Here is a 6,000-nt window from a genome sequence, read left to right as displayed (position 1 = left end):
ACACCTTGAGCTCTTGCCAGGTCTTCCGGTCTAGGTCCTCAAAACAGCCCTATTAGCCCTACTTCTCAGTTGGAGAAGCTGAGGCACTGCAAGGTTAAGTAATTCACTGGAGGTCACACAGCATGTTGGTGGTAGAGAGCCCAGATGGAAGCAGTTTGAGTGCAGAACCCATGCTCTTAACCAGTGCACCTTCTGCCTCTAGCATCCCTATTTTCTAACGAGATGTGGCAAAGTGCTTCACTGTTCTTCTGGCCATTGGGGGTGGGGTGGGCACGGCAGGTTGGAAGAAGGTGGCAGCAGCAATGCTGACTCAATCTTCCTAAAGGTGAGGGAGGGACCATCTGGCCCAGGCTCCACTCACAGTCGGCCCGTGTGCCATCTTGGGCTTGTGGACCACAGACAGAAGACCCTTGACTGCATCGTGGTTTACCATTTTGGTGTACGTAGGAATCACAATTTCCAGGGCCTTGCCTGCAGAGAGTCAGATGCAGTAGGTGCGTAGGACACAGGAAAACTATTTTTTAGCAGGTCTCCAAGTGATTCTCATGCCACGTGGTCCTCAGACCACACTGTGAGAGATATTTGTTACTCTCATCCAAGATCCATTGTTGTCCCTTTTCTCCTTTGGGTGTCTTGGAGAAGCACAGTTGCAGAGGCTATTTTCAACCAGTAAGGTCCAGATGAAGGTCACAGGCTCACAGGGCAAGTGAACTAGGCCCAGCACAGAGCCCGCGAGAGGGGTTCAGGCAGCGGCAGGAGGAGGTAGCTGCTTAGAGATGGGGTCTCTGGGTGTGCTCTCTCAGATGCGCTGAGCCCTGGCAACACTCATGCTCATTATTATTTTTTAATTAATTAATTTATTTATTTTTGGCCGTGTTGGGTCTTCTTTGCTGCGCCTGGGCTTTCTCTAGGTGTGGTGAGCGGGGGCTACTCTTCGATGTGGTGCGTGGGCTTCTCATTGTGGTGGCTTCTCTTGCTGTGGAGCACAGGCTCTAGGTGCACGGGCTTCAGTAGTTGTGGCATGAGGGCTCAGTAGTTGTGGTACGTGGGCTCAGTAGTTATGGCTCACGGGCTCTAGAGCTCAGGCTCAGTAGTTGTGGCACATGGGCTTAGTTGCTCCGTGGCATGTGGGATCTTCCCGGACCAGGGCTCGAACCCGTGTCCCCTGCATTGGCAGGTGGGTTCTTAACCACTGCACCACCAGGGAAGTCCATCCTCATTCATTTTTTGGTTGTCTAAAACAACTGAGCTTCAGTATGGAGTCAGCTTCTCCCACCCCCAAACTGCTGAGTCACCCACCTCTGTCCCTGCTCGCCTGCCCCTGCAGCCCCGGAAGGAAGGCAAATAAAGCCCTGGGCACGTGGCCCTCAAGTACCAATAAATCCCTGGAGACTTCTGGCCTCCTGGGTTCTTTTCCTCTAATACAAAGAATGTACTATGGATGGAGGGAAGAGAAAGTGCAAAATCCAAAGCCATTTAAAAGTCTAAGCACCAGTTCTTCTCTAGTGTCACAGACTGAATTTAAAGAATGAGAATTAAGTGAAAATTCTCTCCAAAAAAAATTTTTATTGGTTCAGCTATTCATTAATTGTTGAATCTTTACCCTAAAACTTTTAGTCTAGAAATGTACTTCAGCTCAGGTCAGAGATGAGGTTTTGACATTGCATTCCCCTGTTGGATCACATCCATGCTGGAATCAATTTAAAAACTGCCTTCCTAAGGATTAAAATGTGGCAGATATTAAGCGTCTTCCTAGACACAGGGTTGAGGAGCCTGACCTCACAGCCTGAGGCTCTTTAAGGAGAACACTGAGATCATGGTAGGAAAGGTGGGAGAGAAACGAATAAAGAAGAGAAAAATCACCCACAGAGAACCACTGTCATCGCATCAATGTATTTCCTTCCACATATTTAATATTCAGAAGTATATGCTTTGCTCAATTTTGTATAATTTTTCCTTCCTCTTAATATTTACAACATGAGCATTTCTCCCACATTATTGAATAGACTTTGGTAATGTTGTATTTAATATTACATGGTGTCCCATACTCCAGATATACTGTAATTTATTTGACCTTGATTTTTATATGCTGAAGTTATTTCCACATGTTTGATTTTTATAGATGAACATTCTTTTGCATTTTTCTTTTTTTTTTTAAATTTTATCACATCAACATATTCTGACATGTGAAAATACTACATCAAAAATTGTAGATTCTTTTAAGGCCCCTGGTACATCTTGCCAAATTGCTTTCCAGAAAGGCATTCAGATATGTATTCTGTCTGCATCATGTAAGTGCTTATCAATTAAACTTTTGCCAGCGTGCATATTATAATTAAAAACAGAACACAGAAACCTTTTTCAATGTGATAAGTTTAAAATGGCCTACATTTTCACATGTATTCCTTTGATACAAAGGGTGAATGGTTTACATATTTTTCTAATGAGGCATTGATATTTTTCTTGCTGATGTTAATATATATATTAAGTTAAATATAACTATAATAAATTATATGATATAAAATAATATATAATAAAATATAAATATGTACATTAAATTTATCTATCAAGACAGAATGAGAGACAGAGTATAATTAGTCTCCTGCTTTAAAAGTTTGTTGAAAATAATGTTTCAAATTTGTCATTTGACTTTTCATTTTTTTGGTGATTGTTCTTGACATATAGAAGTTTTAAATTTTGTGTGTTCAACATGTGATTTTCCACTTTATGATTTCCTCTACTTCTTTTTTGACTAAAGTGTCCTTGGCCATTTCGAATCTTAATTATTATAATTATTTAATTATGTTTACCTTGTTTTTTAATCAGTTAAAAATTATTGATATTTAATTCTGATTTCTACTTGATTGGGGGGGTGTAATATGGCATAAGTTTCCAATTTTATTTTTTCTCTCAAAAGAGCCAAGTTTTTCACCCCATTTGTTTCCAAAAGGCCTTTTATAAAATTTATTTTTTATTGAATTATAGTTGAATTATAACGTTGTGTTAATTACTGCTGTACAGCAAAGTGACTCAGTTATACATATATACATTCTTTTTCACATTCTTTTCCATTATGGTTTATCACAGGATATTGAATGTACTTCCCTTGGTGTTTATCCATTCTCATATATGCCAGTTTGCATATTCTAATCCCAAACTCCCACTCCTACCCCCTACTACCCCCCTCCCCCTTGGCAACCACCAGCCTATTCTCTATGTCCCTGGTTTTGTTTCTGTTTGATAGATAGGTTCATTGTGTCATATATTAGATTCCACATATAAGTGATATCATATGGTACTTGTCTTGCTCTTTCTGACTTACTTTGCTTAATATGATAATCTCTAGTTGCATCCATGTTGCTGCAAATGGCATTATTTCATTATTTTTTATGACTGAGTAGTATTCCATTGTATATATGTACCACATCTTCTTTATCCATTCACCTGTTGATGGACATTTAGGTTGTTTCCATGTATTGGCTCTTGTGAGTGGTGCTGCTATGAACACAGGGACACATGTATCTTTTTGAGTTATAGTTTTGTCCAGATATATGCCCAGGAGTGGGATTGCTTGATCGTATGGTAATTCTAGTTTTAGTTTTCTGAGGAACCTCCATACTGTTTTCCACAGTGACTGCACCAATTCACATTCCCACCAACAGCGTAGGAAGGTTCCCTTTTCTCCACACCCTCTCTAGCATTTGTTATTTGTAGACTTTTTTAATGATGGCCATTCTGACCAGTGTGAGGTGGTACCTCATTGTAGTTTTGATTTGCATTTCTCTAATAGTTAGTGATGTTAAACATTTTTTCGTGTGCCTACTGTCCATCTGTATTTCTTCTTTGGAGAAACATCTCTTTAGGTTTTCTGCCCATTCAGAAGGCCTTTTTAGCCAGATATGGGTTCTTCCAAAATCAGAGAATCTCCTTTCCAATTGGACATGGAAAAGGGTTATCGGACATGGTAACTTCAGCTGGTAATGAAACTGGACTGGTTTTCTACCTCCTATGTGGCCACCAGCAACAGGATACTAAAGGAGCAGGAGGGACCAGCCTGGAGTTGGAAGGGGCGGTAAGAGTGGTGCACCGTCGCCCTCTCCCTAGGCTCCAAGGACAGCTCAGCTCATGGGCGTAGAAAAGCTCTGAACAAAAGGGGGATGTACAGATCTGGCCTCTGTGCCCTTTATTTATTTAGAAAGCACTGTCTCTTTTATTTTTTAAGATTTATTTATTATTTACTTATTTTAGGCTGCATCGGGTCTTAGTTGCGGCACGTGGGATCTTCGTTGACGCACGTGGGATCTTTTATCGTTGTGGTGCGCGGGCTTCTCTCTAGTTGTGGCCTGCGGGTTTTCTCTTGTCTAGGTGTGGCACGTAGGCTCCAGGGTGCGTGGGCTCTGTCGTTGTGGCGCGCGGGTTCCAGAGCATGAGGGCTCTGTAGTTTGCGGCACATGGGCTCTAGTTGAGGCGCGCGAGCTCAGTAGTTGTGGCATGCAGGCTTTAGTTACCCTGCGGCATGTGGGACTTAGTTCCCCAACAAGGGATCGAACCCTCATCCCCTGCATTGTAAGGCAGACTCTTTACCACTGGACCACCAGGGAAGTCCCTCTGTTTCCTTTAGAAAGCCCTTTTCCACCGGCACTGTAAGCTCCCAGACTGCCTGGCTTATTGCAGGTGCTTACTGTAGCTGACCATTGTTACCAGCTCCCAAATATTCCATTACAGAGCTCCATAATTAGGAAGACCAGTTGTCTACCGGCACCCTGAGGCCCTTGCTTAACACTGAAGGGACCTAAACCTGCCCTCTGCCCCCTGAAAAAACAAAACCCAAAACCAAAAAACTAATGGTGTCCCCTGAACCTGAGCATGAGCTCCATCCCTGGCCCTTTAAACAGAGTCGGCCCATCCTCATACCACCTCAGTGAGTACATTAAACCCTGTTGCTGTAGGCAACAGGACCTGTCTACAATATTTATCCAAGATCTTTTTTGCCTTTGGAATCATTGTTCTTGATTTCTCGATCTTTGATTCACTCTGCCTGTCAAGTTTTGACATCTTCTCTGTCTTTTGCAACCAGTTTGCATTCTCTCTCTCTCTCTCTCTCTCTTTTTTTTTTTTGGCCGTGCCACACGCGGCCTGGAGGATCTTAGTTACCTGACCAGGGATCAAACCTGGGCCCTTGGCAGTGAGAGCGAGGATCCCTAATGACCGGACCACCAGGGAATTCCCTGGATTCTCTTCTCACCTCTTGGCTTGGCACCTCCCTTGATTTTAACGTCAGTCTCAGAGAACTTTCACCAAGTGCGCCAGTAGCCCCTCTTCCAAGGAAGGAGGCACGTAGGCCGTGGGATGAACTCTGTGGAAGACAGAGTCTGGCAATTTACCTGAATCCTGACAGCTTGCATGCCTTTCCATTCACCTTGGCCAGGTTACTAGGAAATACTGGAGAGATGGCAAAACAGGGACTTGGGACTCTCAATGCCTGTCAAGTTGGTTTAACTCTCACTTTGTCATAAAGGGACACATAAGAAAAACATAATTATCTGCCAAGCCAGATGAATTGAGTCAACCCCAGTGATCAATAGCTCACCAGATGGGGCAGCCGAAGACTCTCACATCCCATTCCGTCCTCATCAGCAATTTGATATGTGGGAACTAGAATGTGTGTTTCAATTGACTGTGGTCTACTTCCCACGCAATTAAAACTACAGATAAATGACCTCAAGTACTTCAAAGGCCAGAAATCAGCAAAGTCTTTTATTAGCCTCTGTCATCTAGGTGTGGTCATTGTGCTGCTCTGCCTGGCACTGAGACACTGAGTGATCTCATAAAACATAACCTAGAGCATAACATTTTCCTGCTCAAAACCACTCCAGAGTCCTTGCTGTGACCCAGGAGGCCCTCATTGCCCTGGCCCCTGCCCACTTCTCTGATCATCTCTATCACTACTCCCTACCCCCATGCTCAGTCTGCTTTAGCCACATGCCCTGCTCAGTGTTG

This window comes from Phocoena sinus, chromosome 6 (assembly GCF_008692025.1).
Source record: "Phocoena sinus isolate mPhoSin1 chromosome 6, mPhoSin1.pri, whole genome shotgun sequence".
In the NCBI taxonomy this organism is placed as follows: domain Eukaryota; kingdom Metazoa; phylum Chordata; class Mammalia; order Artiodactyla; family Phocoenidae; genus Phocoena; species Phocoena sinus.
This window is presented reverse-complemented; position numbering follows the sequence as displayed.